The sequence below is a fragment of the Equus przewalskii genome, chromosome 6, assembly GCF_037783145.1.
Source record: "Equus przewalskii isolate Varuska chromosome 6, EquPr2, whole genome shotgun sequence".
NCBI lineage: Eukaryota > Metazoa > Chordata > Mammalia > Perissodactyla > Equidae > Equus > Equus przewalskii.
Genome location: NC_091836.1, coordinates 93,498,981 through 93,516,288, shown reverse-complemented (window position 1 = coordinate 93,516,288; position 17,308 = coordinate 93,498,981).

Sequence of the window (17,308 nt, the reverse complement as noted above, 5' to 3'; positions counted from 1 at the left end):
GTTTATACTCACCAGCTCTGGCTGCTGGAGACATTACAGCTCATGGCTGTCTGGCTCTATAATTCTTTGTCACACTTGACCAAATGCAAATTTTAAAATCTGTTCATGGAACCAATCTTATCTGAGCATCAGAGCAAACCTTCAAGTTATAGTTAGCCATTTTTATGGATAGCATCATTTCATAGAAATTGATGTGCTAAAAGCAGAGGCCACCAGACCACCGGTCTGCAGACTCCATATGGTCCTCTTTCTCCTATGCAACCATTGTTCTCAGTGAAAACTTGAATTTTGACAGAGTTGAAACATCAGAGATTTGATATATTTGTCTGATGCTTCTACTTTAATTCCAAATGTCAATGTGAAAGTGTCTGGAACATCTTTTGTTTCCGATCAAAAGGTTTTTTTAATGAATTCTAAAATCTATGAACCACACAACTTCAAATTACTTGTGAAATGTAAATTCCTTTTCTTCTGTTAATGGCCGCTAAAGTCCTTTCATCAAGTTATAAGCTGATGAATCAAGAAACAACAAACAACTAACTCCTTTTTGTGGAGCACGAGCAGGGGATGGATTTATTCTACTTCTTGGCTGACTATTACCTTCACTGATTTTTAAGCTCCAGCAAAAACACGAGCCTGTACTTACACCTTCATTGATAAGCACATTCCCTGCAAAAAAGATGCAGTCATCTTAGGAATAAATGTGTGCCAGTGGGTATAGGCATATATGGTTATCATGCCAAGATTTCACAGCAAATGTTTGCTGTTAAGTAGGAAGCAGAAAAGGGAAGAATGATTCCCTGTGCTTTCTGTGGTTTCTGAGGGACATCTAGAGTGAGAGAGAGAGAGACTTGTAAAAAACTTTGAAAATTCTCTAGTCCAATGTTTCATGAGCAGTAGAAGTAAAGAGAAGAGGAGGGCAATTGTGTGGCTCACTCAGTCCTTAAACTCTTCCATACAAAATAATGACATGATGAAAAGGACTTGTTTTTGACTTGAATGATCAGGAAAATTGCACGAGTACTCCACTCCACCACGCAGATTAGACCACAGCACATAAATATTTTCTATAGCATATGCTCTACTGCTCCAGGATCTAGAAGAGGCGTTGGCAAACTTTTTTGTAAATGAACAGACAGTACATTTTTTTTATTGCAGTAACATTGGATTATAACATTATACAGCTTTCAGATGTACATCGCAATATATTTTGAATTCTGTGTAGATTACATCATGTTCACCACCCCAAAACAAATTATAGTCCATCACCACACATGTGAGCCTAATCCTGACTTTTGCCCTCCCCCTTCTCTCCTTCCCCTATGGTAACCACCAATCTAATCTCTGTTGCTATGTGTTTGTTTGCCCTTGTTTTTATCTTCTACTTACGAGTGAGATCATATGGTATTTGACTTTCTCTCTCTGACTTATTTCACCCAGCATAATATCCTCAAGGACCATCCATTTTGTCACAAATGACTGGATTTCATCAGTTCTTATGGCTGAGTAGCATTCCATTGTGTATAAATACCACATCTTCTTTATCCATTTGTCCTTTGATGGGATTAAAGATTTGAATGTAAGACCAAAAACCATGAAACTTCTAGAAGAAAACATAGGCAGTATGCTCTTTGACATCGGTCTTAACAGCATATTTTCAAGTACCATGTCTCACTGGGTAAGGGAAACAAAATAAGAAATGAACAAATGGGACTACATCAAACTAAAAAGCTTCTGCACAGCAAAGGAAACCATCAACAAAATGAAAAGACAGCCTAACAATTGGGAGAAGATATTTGCAAACCATATATCAGATAAGGGGTTAATATACAAAATATACAAAGAACTCATACATCTCGACAACAAAAAAAACAAAAACCCAATTAAAAAGTGGGCAAAAGATCTGAACAGAGATTTCTCCAAAGAAGATATACAGATGGCCAACAGGCACATGAAAAGATGTTCAACACCATTAGCTATCAGGGAAATGCAAATCAAAACTACAATGAGATATCACTTCACTCTGCTCAGAGTGGCTATAATTAATAAGACAGGAAAAAAGTGTTGGAGAGGATGTGGAGAGAAGAGAACGCTTGTACACTGCTGGTGGGAGTGCAAACTGGTGCAGCCACTATGGAAAGAAGTATGGAGTATCCTCAGAAAATTAAGAATAGATCTACCATATGATCCAGCTATTCCACTGCTGGGTATTTATCCAAAGAACTTGAAAACATAAATGCATAAAGATACCTGCACCCCTATGTTCATTGTAGCGTTACTCATAATATCCAAGACTTGGAAGCAGACAGTGCATGTTTAGGTCTCTGTTGCACTCATTAACTTTGTCGCTGTAGCAGGAAAGCAACTGTAGATTGAACAAGGGTTGAGTTAAGCCTAAGGACCATTGTTTGATGATCCCTGATCTAGAATTCCAAAGGCTCCAAAACACCTTCACCATCAGTCGTTTGAATACCGAGCCTACATATGCATATAACATGTTCATATGTATAAGTGTGTACGCATATAATAACATCTCTCATGACGGAAACTGAAATCCTTCTAAATTGTTTCTCATTTCAAATTGATTCTCTCATTTAGGTGTCATATCAACTTCATGACATGGGACGGGCAGGCTTTATTATGTATGTGCTTTCATTTTGTAGAAGATAAAGCTAAGATGCTAGCTAATTAGTAGAACTTGAGCCAAGTTTTTCGAAAGCCAACGGTGGGCCTTTCTTGTTGGGTGATTTGAAATAAGTCAATTATAGCAAATGCTGACCCCACTCAAACAAATTTATGCCCAGATTTTACAATGCTCTCTTTCAGGAAATATAGATACCAGGTACACCTAAATCTGGAATTAGAGTAACATACAATTAAATTTATATTAGTTTGTATTTCCTAACAAATGGAGTTCGAAGGTTTAGTTTACAGCTTCATCAATATGGACTTCATTATATCTGTATCTGGAGGAGCAAACACCCCTGCTCCCACACCAGAGGCATGGCCTCTTAGAGCATGAACGTGAAGCTTCCTTTATGGTTTGCATCGGTCCACGGAGGCCCAGAACTGAGTTAGGGGGTTGGTACTGTACAGAGCTGAATTCCTCTGAAGAAGAAAATGGGGGATTTTTATTTGATTAGTTGATTGATGGATTTTGCTCCTGAAGAGAAAAAGAGAGAGAAGAGGAAAGGGAAGAAAGGAGATGAGATGACTAACCAAAATAGAAAATGGCCAAAAAATACCAGTTAAGAATAGCAGTGGCTGGTATTCAGTTTCAAGCTGTTTGCATTGTGGTGATGTAAACAGCCCTCCCATCCACAGCTTCCCAAAGCTTTAGTAACGTCCGCTCCACATTAAAGGCCCTGGTGCAAGTTCACGTGCGTGTCAGTCAAGAAAGGAAGGCAGTGCTCCTGTTTTGGGTGGTGCTGTCTGAGGCTCTGTGGACAGGAAAGAAAAACCCATGCTTGGGTTAAATGTCCATTCTCTGAGAACAAATTACCAGGCTTTCCAAGTTGGAAGGGGCCCAAAGTAATCAACACGCCATCAAGTGGCTTATTGATCTACTTGAACAACAGTGCTATTCCAGAGTCCACCTGAGTGAGGCTGTACTGCAGCCGCTGTCGATTTTTGTCCTCCACTTACATACCAAATTCACCCATCCTTAAGCCAAACCTAGTTCTGCTTATACTCAATCCTAAACAAAAAATTTTTATCTTCTAATGGATTTCTGCTAGAACTGGCTTTACGACTGGCTTGGCTTTATGACTTGGTCAGTCCAACAGAACTAAGTTTGTGAAGGGAAGTTCCAAAAATATGGTCACTTGGTCTCCATGGCCAAGCTTTCTGTCTCTATCAGAGTCAAGAACCCAGGAGCCTACCCATGGATTCTCTTACTGGGGCCTGACATAAATTCTTCAGTACATTTTTTTCCACCAGTGACATCTCCAACACCACAGATTCTGTCGGATCATGTGACCCAAGTGGCAGGCCCACTTGCACTGCAGCTGAGATCTGCTGCAGAGCCCTTTCTTTCTCTGAGCCCTGATCAAAGCTGACATCCTTTCATGGCACCCAGTGTACGGGCCAGAGCAGTATTCTAATGTGTGAAACGGGTTGTCTCCAGAAAAGAGAGACTTCCAGGAATTAGATTTCTTCGTGGAAGAGGACGCAAGATGAACAATTTGCCTTTTTCTTTAAGGGAGTGTTCTGGTACATGCCTGACTTCTGGCCCTCTAAGATGTTTCTCTAAAGTGGCAGGTCTCTAAATATTGTTTATTTACTTACCTCTGCAACACTGCGTCTTAAAAGCATTTGCATGTTAGTCGCCTCTAGCTTATCCTGGTCAATCAGTATGATGTCCATGATGTCCTGGATCAGTGTGATATTCTGCAGGATGTCAGGACAGAACCTGATCTCCTCACCATATTGTGACAGAGAGAAAGAGAGTTAGCATTACCCTGGGGTAAAATTTTGAATATATTGTCAACTATTTGTTGTAAATGTCAGCATTTGTTGTAAATGTTTCTGATCTTCATTCCTGATAGGATGGAAAGGAATACCTTCACCAAATTAATGGTTCATATCATGTACCTGAAGCCGTACCGTATCAATCTACTCTAGGGAGAATATCTTGTTTGACATGGTAGCTGTGAGTGTGGCTACTCCTTGGTTGAACTTGCAATAGTCTATGTCATTCTCCAGGATCCATCTGATTTCTACAGGAGCCCAGACTAGCAAATGAAATGGAACTATGAGAAGGACTCTCACTCCTGCTTTCTTTAAAGCTTGTAATGGTTTCCTCTGTCTGCCATCTGCCCTGGGACGTGATGTTGTTTTTGATTTACCATCTTGGCCAGGTGTGGGAGGCAGTTCCAGAGGTTTCTGCTGAACTTCTCCACTGAACCAGCAATTACTCCAAAGGCCAAGGACCCAGTGTGGGGGTTACTCCAATTGCCAAGGATGCCAGTCACAAGTACACATTCATGGATTGAGGAAATTACCACCAGGTGAGTTCATGGACCCAGTGGACTCCCTGTCATTCAGATTCTGGGGAACATGCTGATACCTTAGATCTCTAGGCACCAGAACCCTTAGAGACACTGTGTTCTACTTACTATCTCGACGACACTCATTGATTTAAGACTCCTTGACTACCACTCTGACTTTCCCATTTGTTATAACAATTGTGACATCCTAGTTTCTGGCAGTTAAGTCAGCCACCCAGCTTCCTTTGCTTTAGGGCCCCAGCATCCACATTACTATCAGTGAGCCAAGCTCTGTGACGGCCCCTCCAACACCTGATCTCAGAGGTGTTGGTGCCTCTCTCCCCATCACATACCCACTACTTGGTGCATAGCCTGTGTTCTAGACCTTCTGGTGAAGCCTAATCCTCTGCTGGGTCTTCTGGCTTCCTGTAATATATCTGTCCAGCTTGCTCACTTACCTTTTTTGAGCCTACTTTTTCCTTAATAAACTTTTAATTTTAGAATATTTTTTGATACACAGAAAAGGTACAGAGATCATACAGAGAGTTCTCATACACCCACCCAACCATTTTTCGCTGTTGTTAACCTCTTACATCACTATGCTAAAATTGTCACAACTAATGAACTAATTTTAATACATTATTATTAGCTAAAATCCATACTTTATTTGGATTTCCTTAGTTTTTACCTAATGTCCTTTTTCTGATGTAAGATCTCATCCAGAATTCCACATGACATTATATCATCGTGACTCTTTTGGCTCCTCCAGACAGTGACTGGTGACTGGTGACAGTGACAGTAACTCTAGCCAGCTCTGGTGATCTAGTGGTTAAGATTCAGTGTTCTCACTCCCACAAGTTGTTGACACATCATCCATCTGTCGGTTGTCATACTGTGGTGCCTGCTGTTGCTGTGATGCTGAAAGCTATGCCACCAGTATTTCAAATATCAGCAGGGTCACCCATGCTGGATGGGTTTCGGTGGAGCTTCCAGACTGAGAGAGACTAGGAAGAAGGACCTGGCCACGCACTTCCGAAAAACTTGGCCATGAAAATCCTATGAATAGCAGTGGAGCATTGTCTGATATAGCACTGGAAGGTGCGAGGATGGTGCAAAAAGATGGGGCAGGGCTCTGCTCTGCTGTACACGGGGTCACTAGGAGTCAGAATCCACTCCATGGCACTAAAAGCAAAGACAGTGACAGTTTTTCAGAACTTCCTTATTTCTGATAACCTTGACAGATTTGAGGAGTACTTATTTTGTACAATGTCCTGAAATGTGTATTTGATTGATACTTTTTTCATGGTTACACTGGGGTCCTGAGTCAGTTACTCCCTTTTTCCATCATCTGCCATGGAGATTCTGACACTTCAACTTTACTCATCATGGGCCATTACTTTCTTCAGTCTTCTAGGAGCCGTGCTAGTGGCAAATTTGCACCATTCCCTGGGGTCCTTGCCAAGGTGTTAAATATAGTATCCTAAGAGAGGTCCCCAGGTCAGTAAATTCTCCTTTTTCTCATCTTATGTTATAGACTCGAGGTATTGATGACCATAGAAAAGATAGGTTCTCAAGAACTAACGAAATTATGGAGGTGTCTCTTGATATTCATGGTAGTTTAATTAGTGGGGCTCTGAGAAAATCAAGATTCCATTTCAAGAAGCCAGGGGACCCCAGATAACATTTGGGTTGGCCATGCAGTGTGTAGTCCTCTGACTGGCACACAGTGGATAGACAGTCCACAGAGGTGCATTTCTTTTCTGGTCTTTTCCCTTCTGTAGGCTCGTTCCCATGAGCTGGCCCTGGGAACAAGGTGGCATAGCATGCCCCCTCAATGATCCCTCGGTTCCCCGGAAAGATGGGATATGAAATCAACTTGTAGAAAAGTTTCATCCAAGATGATTCAGATCCTAAAAATTATTGAGAATGTCTTTTTTATTCTACCAAGTAATACTATTTTTTCCTCCACACTTAATGACTGTTCCCTCCAATGAAACTTTATGATTCATGAAGAACTTCAGCTAAATTTCCATCTTTATGCTTGTGACCTGTGACCTTTGGTGTAAATAGGCAGTAACATCTTATTACTAGATAAGACAATGATTAACAAAAGCCAAAGTCCAAAAATAAATCTTTAACTGAAGGAAAAATAGTCTTGGTTGTGTGCAAATAGCTAAGTAAAAGTCTTAAAATTTTTAATGAAGTAAGATTTTCTTATAAGTTGCACGTCTATAAACTTTATATCCTCAGGAGTAAGACCCTTTATTGTTATCACTTATTGAACTCCATCTGTATGCGTGGTACTGTATTGATTAACTTAACTACTTTACAAGCATTATCATATTTAATCTTCACAACTACCTTTGATAGTGTTATTCCCATGTTACAGCCGAAGAAACTAAGTCTCAAGGTTTTCGTAAATTTCCTCAAACCTGCAGTGTGCAGCTGAGCTTGGAAAAGAATCCAGATTTGACCAAAGCCATGATCTGTCCACCAGGGTACTCTTCATGTTAAAAATAAAATCTACTTCTGCCTTACAAGGTCACTAGTTGATTTTTAAGACCCCCTCCCACACTTCCTTTTTTTTAATTTCATTCCAGATTTTCAAGTTCAGTTGGTTACTCAAGACCAGAATGCAAGTGTAAGAACTCTCTTAGGGAAAGAGAATGTCAGGTATACAATAAACGGACAGACAGAGCCATGCTTCCTAAAAATTGAATTGTTTCTCTTGAGTGGGAAAAGTGTCAATTGATTCTTATGAATAAACTATATAGAAGCTCCTAAATTTAACACACAAAGTCAAACACAAATGTTTCTATTATTAGGTTTATTTGCTCTTGTGGTTTTCCCCTTTGTCAGTGAGGTTGACTTTAATCCCTGGGCATTTGGGGCGTTTTCATTCTTTGGTGACTAAAAATAAACACATTAAGAAGTCAGGCTTAGTGGGAGAATTCAGGGCACGGCAGCATATCAGCTACAGCGTGTAAGTCTTCCTCCACCTGGGTGGGAAGACTGCGTGGGAGGGTGCTTTTTCACAAGATGTTGGAGGATGGGCCCCTTCTCAATCTCAAGCATTTCCGCAGTGGAGACATTGCCAGGGAGTGGGGGCTGGAAACCAGAACATTCTGGAACCTTCTGTGACCAGAAACAAAGTACCAAGCACAGCCTAAAAGTGGGCCTGAGGCAATTGCTGGAAGTGAACTGAATTCATTCTCCCTTTCCAGGACCTCACATATCCCCTCTAGAGAGGGTGACCATACATCTTGGTTTGCTTGGGGCAGTCTCAGTTTATATCTTTTCCCCAGTGTCATAGCACTACCCTTTTCAATGTCAGTGTTCCCAATTAAGATGATGAATCATAAATGACCCAATGTCTTCATTTATAGATGACCTTCTTATCTTTCCATCTCCACACCCCCACTAGATAATAGATATCTTGGCAGTATGACCAAGTTTCATTTACCCTTGCATATTTCCTCAGAACTTACCTCTGCCTCTTTTACAAAGCTTGCACTCAAGGAATGCTTGTTTTCTTAAATTGATTGCCGTATTAATACCCCCATAGTAAAAAAAAAGAAAGCAACTAATATGTATGGAAAATCTACTGTGTGGTAGATGATGTCCTAGGCATTGATTTCTATGATCTCTTTTGGTATTCATAACTATGCTGCAAGGTATTCCTATTTTACTGAAGAGGAAACTCAGAGAGATTAAGTAATCAGACTAAATTGTGTAGTTAGTACATAATAGAGCAAAAATACAATTCAGTTCCATTTGATGCCTAAGCTCGAGATGCTGTTATTTTCCTCCCTGCCTCCCACCAGCTGCATATGCCAGTAGCCTCATATAACTCTTCTACAGTTTATAATGCCTAACAGTATGGAAACCTCAAAACAGCCCTTTGAGGTAAATAGCATCGTCTTCGTTTTAACAAATGTTGTTTGTTTTGCTCAAGGTCACACTACAGATTAGCAGTAGAGCTGGGTTCCAACTCAGTTCCTTTCACTAAAAATCTCAAATTCCTTTGATCCAATATTTTAAAAAGTACGATAGGGAAGCAGCTCAGCTGGTGCTCTCCGCGTGCTGGGATTGCTGTGCCCTCCCCTCTCTCTCCCAACCCTCCTTCCTCGGAGACACTGGATACAGTCTTTTAACTTATACAGATGATGAGTTTTCAAAAATAAAAATAGTGCATTTATTTGGCTTGCACTACGTTTTCCTAAAATTGTTATCAAAAGTGCTTATGATTAAAAATTTCACAGTATATTTTTCCCAATTGATAATTTTTGCTACTAACCCATGCTTTCCCATTAGCAAAACCTCAGCTATCTCAAACAGACCTCAGAGACCTCAAGCAAAGTCTAATGATTTGGAAACATACTTGGCAGGGACAAGGAGTGGGACGTTGAACTTGAAATGCGGTAAGTAAACACACAGTATAATCTCATCCATGTAGGCATTCCATACATAGATATATTGTAAAACAAATGGGAACGAGCTTCTTCAGCCCATGCCTCCCATGGAGGCACTGATAGTGTAAATGTTTGTCCATAAATCTTTCTTTCTAATCCCCTAGAATTTTTAAATATAGTGCATAGCAAGATCATTCGCAAATGTGCTTTGTTACACATTCTTCTCTAAGTTCTAGTTGTTATGATTTCCCACGATGTTTTTGCTTCACAAGGAGTCTGAAATAACGCTGATTTGGAAAAGCTTAAAATATTTGCAAAATGGGCCATACACTTGCTTTTCTAGACTATAAAAATAACAGGAAGTTACTTAGAAGCATAATGGCCGCAAATACCTATAGCATCACTAAGTAAACTCAGTTGCAGCCTTGCCTGACAGGTTTCAACTGAGCCAGAATTTTTAACACATTTATAAGGACATCCTCAACCCAAGATACAAAGAGCTCATTTAAAAAGAAAGAAAAAAGTGATATAAAAATGCAGAAAGTGATAAATTACATCAGTGCAATGAAATTGGGAGGATTTCCATAATCTAGACATTATAGATACAGAAGTAAGAGCAAAAACAAGGGAATTCCAATAGGAAATCGGACTTTTGTCCCCCTGGATTGGGAAGTAAATATTTACAAGTGATAGTATAGTATATCCTGTGTTATATTCCTATAGACTTTGTTCTTTTCAGAATAGTGTTGGAAGTTCTGGTGCAAATGTTGAAATGTGACAGCTATTGCTAATAGCGATATGATTGATACCACTTTTGAAGTTCCTACAATGTGCCAACTCTGTGCAAGGTAGTTGGCACATACCTTTCATACTCACAACAATCCAGTGAAAAGGGTCTCATTTCTATTTTGAAGATGTGCAATGAAATATCAAAGAAATTAAATAACTTGTTTGAGATAAAATTAGTAAATGGCTAAGCAAAAATTGGAGCCTATCTCTGACTCAAATCTTCCACTTATTAATAAGAGCTTCCAATTATTGACACTTAAGTATGTATCAATCACTTGATTATCACATTTCAGTCTGCTAAATTATCCCAAAACTATAAGCAGAACCACCAAGATCAAGCTTCAATAAAAAAAAGAGAGAGAGATAAATGAAATAAAACAAACTCAAGTCCCCCCGCAAGGGAGAGCTAGCTAAAAAGCTTTTCATGGTACTTGTTTGGGTGCATCTGTGGAACTCCTGCAGAAAGCTATACTGGCAAATTGCATCAACTTCTTCTAACTCCCCTCACCCCACTGCCCACTGTGCCTCGTGTATGACAGGTATTATCTTGAGTTTCATGATGAAGAAAGAAATACATAAAGCAACTTTCCCAAGGTCAAAAAGTTGGTAGATGACTGAGATGAGATTTGAATTCAGTTTTTTCTGCTTTTAATGTAAGATGAAGCATTTCTCATTAATTTAAACCATTTCTAACCAGGCACCTGAAAAACTGAACCCTGATGGACTTCTTTTTATGAATTTTCTATGTGTCATCAACCAAAACAAAACATCACCCAGGGGTGTGCAACTTAACCTACTGAGGTAGTCAAGTCTTAGAGTAGAACTGGAAAGTATAGAATTAGAATAGAATTTCTAAGAATTCTCTCTTAGAATAGACTTCCAAAAGACACACACACAAATATCATTGAGACTCAGCACTTGAAGAAGAGTGAGTGACCTGTGTCCAGTGTGGATAGACCTCCATTATTACTAGCTTGATCTCTTATGATGGAGGACAATGAGATCTCTGATTTGTCGCTAAACACTGAAGAACTTAATCATCCCAATCATGGCTTCAGACAAGTCACTATTGGAAAAAGCTATATGTTGTAGTTACCATGCACAATGCAGTTTGGTGAAGTTTTCTTTCGATGTTGCATTTGAGGCTGGGCCACATTTATCCATATGTTCCCAGTGATGACAAATATTCAGTAAAATTCAATTTAGGAAATATGCAAAAGTCTTTCACTTACAGTGGTGTCTAGTGATGGCAGGGGTGGCATGACGAACACTGGAATTGATACAAAATTAGGGACTAAAGAGTTTCCATGGTAACCAATAAAACTGCAGCAGAGCTTGCCAACTATACTGTACCTTCGAGTGCATTTCCAAAGAATCTGAATAATAAAAATCACTTAATATTAAAACTTGCTTGAATTTAACTGAAATTTTTGTATTTATAAGGTACTTGAACATGTGACAATATCACAGGACCGACACAAGGGGCCTTGGTTATCACTGATCTATTTCACTGGTGATGTGTTGATTATCAATGTTCAGGCAGACAGGATAGATAAACCCATCTATTACTTTTGAAAAGTCTCCCATCAAAGCTAGAAAAGTGAGTAAGCTGAAATTGATTTTGTAAGAAACGCTCAGTACAAAGGGCGTAGATTTTGGAGTCACCCAGACTAGACTTGAGTCTATAACCACCACTTAGCAGCTGTATGACCTTGATCTTGACCTTAGACAAAGCACTTCGATGTACGTTTTTTTCATTTGTAAAATGAGACTATCATTTCTACAGATTTTTATAGCCGTATAAGGACCAAAAGCTTATGGTATATGAAAGTGTCACACAGATAGTAGATTCTGTCCCCTTTGGAAGCTCATTTAAATAGTTCTATTTTAATGCCTAGAAGCCTGAACCAAGTGAGAAATTCTTTTCCTCTGTGCTTGTTTAGCAAAATCAAGCCCATAGTCAAGCATGCTGGGGGGTTTTCCCTTTGCCATTCTAGAACATTCTATAACTGCTTGGTACCCAAGCAGAATTAGTGAAGGACCTCGATCCTTGTGCTCAATTGCCCTCCCAACTGGATAATCCCCTGAGATGTTCCACTTGTTTACCTTAGATGTGCACTGCCATTAGTCTGCTTTAATATTAAATGGCATTCTCTACTGGACTTTGAAATTTGCCTCAAAGTTTTGAGTCACGATCTCTTCACATTTGTTAAGTGTACGCAGAATGAGTGAATCAAGTTTTAACTAAAGTAACATTAACGTTTAACTACACGAATATTTTAACTACAGCTACAACGAATTCTGGGAATCTGATAGGATGGAATCTAAATTTCAGTTTTTATTTATTTACATGGAAAATGTGTTTGGAGATAGACAGATATTTCAGCTTTTTTTGAAAAGCTTGAAAATTTTCTCTTAGTTTTTCCCTTTTTCCCAGTGAAACAGGAATCAAATGTGGATTATAAAGTTGGAGGGCCCCTAGAATTCATATAACTTAGTTTAATTTACTGAGTGTCTACTATGGGGAAGGAACTTTTAGGCACTGTGAGCACCTTGGAGAACAAAATAAACAAAGCCCTTTAGGGAGCTTACATTCTGGTGGAGGGATGCTAACTTCTAGAACATTAGACAGTATGTTAGCAGGATACAGTTTACGGAGAAAAAATAGAGTAGAGAAGGTGAATTTAGAATGTGGTTGTTTGCAATTTAGGTAGATTAGTCAAGGAAGGTGACATTTGAGCAGACATGAAAAGGTGATTTATTTACTTACATTAATCTAAGAATCTAATTATTAATATGACATACCATATTTTTACAAACATTGTAGATAAAAACCAGATAAATTTGCTAATTACATGTCCAAAACCACCAGATGGCTTAGTGAGAGGGTGGAGAAAGACACTTGGTCTCTTCTTGCGGGTAAAGGATGCTTTCCACTCTATCACACCAGGGATTGAGGAACCAACTTTTTCTAGTGAAAGTACGTGAAGGAAATTCAAGTGTCAAACCCTGAGTGTCCCAAATCCTCCAGCCTTCTCAGATAACCTTTCCTTTTAATAAGGAAGAAAGAAAGAAAAAGAAAGAAAGAAAGAAAGAAAGAAAGGGCAAGACTAGAAAGACAAGACAAGAAAGACAAGAAAGCTCAGTCTCCTGACTGATAGAATAGGACCTCGAGTGATGTCCCCACTTTCACCTCAAAGAACATAAAGAATCTCATGAGGTCTTTCTCCAATTTTTGCTTCTTCTAGAGTTTCAGTCTCCCCTATGTGTTTTACTTCTCTCAAGTTTTCCTTCCTCATCCCCCATCTTGAGCCCAAAGATGAACACAACTTTCTTTCCCTGTAGTTTAATGATGAAACACCAATACAATACCAGTGATGTAGCAGGTTTTCCCTAAAGATTGGGGTAAAGAAGGGAATTACACTCCAGCACAACACGACAAAAATTTAACATTTATCTGGGGATTTAATGTACGGCGTAGTAACTATAGTTAACAATACTGTATCATATACTTGAAAGTTGCTAAGCGAGTAGATTTTTTTAAAATTTACTTTTTAAGTTATTTTATTGAGGTCATAATGGTTTATAACATTGTATAATTTCAAGTGTACATTATCATATACCAGTTTCTGTATAGACTACATTGTGTTCACCACCAACAGTCTGGTTTTTATCCGTCACCATACATATGTGCCCCTTTACCACCTTCGCCCCCCGACCCCACTTCCCCTCTGGTGACCACTGATCTGTTCTCTTGATCTCTGTGTTTACTTATCTTAAGAGAGTAGATCTTAAATATTCTCACCCACTCCCACCCCCCAGAAAGGTAATTGCTAATTGCTTGTGGAGTTGGAGGTGTTAACTACCTCTATTGTGGGAATTGTTTTGCAATATAAAAGTGTACCGAATCATCCAGTTGTATACCTTCAACTTGCACAGCCTTATTTGCCATTTATATTTCAATAAAGCCAGAAAACATTTTTTAAGATTTCCTATTAATTATTTCTACTGTTAAAATTCCTTTGGCTCTCCCTCACAATGGGACATTCTCACCGATTTTGAGAAATGTCCCTGCCTCCAGCCAGATTCTTGTACCGTTTCCTCGTCTTCACTCCAATGCCAAGTGTCCAACACCATTCCCACTGACGGGAGGGGGGAGACCTATTGACCTGCAAGCAGAGTTCTATTGCCTTTTCCACTTTGTCCTTGAACCCGCCCTTTCCATATTCGTAAAAATACCAGCCAATCGAGAGATTTCTATTGTGGGCCACGTATTTTGCAGCTCAAAGGAGGAGCAGAAACTCTGGATTTGCAGTTTTTTCTTTCCTGACAAAATTCTTGGATATGGCCCCTTTCTCATCAGTCTGTGTAAGCAGAAGCAAGCACTGTAGAGAATTATCCTCTTCAGAAGAGGGATTATTTGATGCCCCCTGGAAGGCAGAAATGGCTATAGTCCATTTGCAGTTAGAAAAAAAGCAACCATTTCTGTTGAGCTGTAACTTGCTATCCCCGGTTTGTGCCCTAGGGCCTTGTTTGGGAATTATGCTCTCAGAAGGAAGAACTCTGGGGGGGACTGCTTGCACAACCTGGCTTAAGCAGTTTATTCACATTCTGGGGAGTTCTTTGAGCCATCCTTGATGATGTCCACTGGATTAAAAAAATCCATCACGTAAAATTATTAGAGTAGATTAATGTTACTGAGGCACAGTTCTGATCTTGTCACTTCCCTGTTTAAAATCAAAACAAAACAAAATGGCAGTCCTTTTATCCCACTGTTCTGCTCCGGCTCCCATTGGCTTTTAGAACAGATGAGAGGAGGAAGTCTAGTGACAGTGCTGTCTCACGACGGCCAGGGCTGTCGGTGCGTATTTTCCTCCTTTCCATCCCAGGCCGAAATAAACACGGTGTCCACGGTCTGCTATTAGCAACATTGTGACAATGGTGTCTTTTCTTCTGATCCCTATCTTGCCAGTTCTTTACCCCTCCCTGTCTTTGGTAGTATTCAATGTCCTCAAACTCTCTTCCTGTTCCCTATTGTAACTTGCTCCATTCAAGGCCCAGAAATACTTCACACTACAGAGACTATTAATGATAACAACTACAAGTCTAACCTATTAGGTGGTGAGTTACTGGATGACGGGGGCTTGTTAGGAGAGTGTGTATGTGTGGCAGGTGACAGTGTTCTACATTCTAGCAAAGGTCCCAGCCTTACACTCAAGGCACAAGGTAGAAATGGAGGCATTTGGGGCACCAACAAGAGGGTACAGGAGATACTGGGATTTCTTCAGATCCAAAAAGCATATTTTCCTCTTTCCCCCCATGTTAATACTTCTGACAAACCTTCTAATTGATATAGCCATTGAATGTGCTAGTTCTTTTGCTTTCTCTTAAAAGTTACCAATAAATTGAGGCTATGCCTTATAATCAGCATGAACTTTGCATAGAGTGAGTTTTAATGGGAAAGAGGAAGAGAGTTGGAAGGCATTGAATGCTACCAAAAGGAGGAAAGAGTAAAGAAACAGAAAATTACTGAGAATTAAACTAATAAATTGATGCTTTGCCAATAAATTGATGCTGTGCCAGTGAAATGTTGGAAGCAAGGAATACCTTGCTATGAGAGGCACGAAGTTTCCTTCACATATCAAACCATTAAACATTCTGCTTGCCGACTGTCTTGAAATCCAAGACTAATGGAAGTTATGTAGACAATACCGTTTCTTTTTTTATCTTTTCTTTATTTTTTTTTAATGGTTTATAACATTGTGTAATTTCGGGTGTACATTATTGTTTATCAGTTCCTGAATACACTTCATCGTGCAACCCTTGGTAGTCTGATTTTTGTCCATCATCATACATATGTACCCATTTATCCCTTTCACCCACCCCCAATCCCCTTCCCCTCTGGTAAGCACTAATCTGTTCTCTTTATCCATATATTTGTTATCTTCCACATATGAGTGAAATCATGCAGTATTTGTCTTTTTCTGTCTGGCTTATTTTGCTTAACATCATACCCTCAAGATCCATCCATGTTGTTGCAAATAAGAAAATTTTGTCTTTTTTATGGCTGAGCAGTATTCCATTGTGTGTGTGTGTGTGTGTGTGCATACACATACATATATATATACATATATTTATACATGTGTATACCACATCTTCTTTATCCATTCATTTGTAGAAGGGCACTTGGGTTGCTTCCACATCTTGGCTATTGTGAATTGTGCTGCAGTGAACATAGTGGTGCATAAATCTCTTTGGATCATTGATTTCAAGTTCTTTGGTTAAATACCCAGTAGTGGGATAGCTGGGTCATATGGTATTTCTATTTTTAACTTTTTGAGAACTCTCCATACTGTTTTCCACAATGGCTGCACCAGTTTGCATTCCCACCAGCAGTGTATGAGGGTTCCCTTTTCTCCACATCCTCTCCAACATTTGTTGTTTCCGGTTTTGGTAACTGTAGCCATTCTGACTGGACAACACCGTGTCTTGACAAAAGCTAATTAAAACCAGCAGAACACGTCGACTCTTGAGCTTCAAGCTCCTGCTATTTCACCTCAGGACCTCATAGATAGAAGGATGGTGTTTTGAACCAATATTCACCTGACTTGTACAAGTTGTTAACATGCCTTGTGGATTGAATATTAACAATTAAGTGGTGTTAATATAAAGTACGAAATAGTCAAGTCTCCAAAAGCCAGAGTTCTGATTTTCTGCTGAGACCATTACAAACAAAAACCTGTTATACAATTAGAATGCCTCATGGTAAAATAATTAAAAGCTTGGGTTAAGATAAAAATATTAAAGATCTAGTTTTCCATGAAGACTGATCATACCGAGTCTGCAACCTTGGAGGAGGAATTTTAACCACAGGACACAGATAGCTCCTGGCAGAGTCTTTGTGTATTTATTTGTGCCTAAAAGCACATTTCAGGCAGCAGAGCTTCCTGTGGCCTAATTCAAATCAACGGAGCACAGTAGGGAGTGAAGACGGTATCCAGTCTAAGCAAATAATCAAAGCTTTATGCAGTTCTCCAGACGTCAATAGCAAAATTAGAGTTTCCTCTGTTTAATAGAGGAATGCGTCTGACCTTGGGCATTATGGGTAATTTATATTTT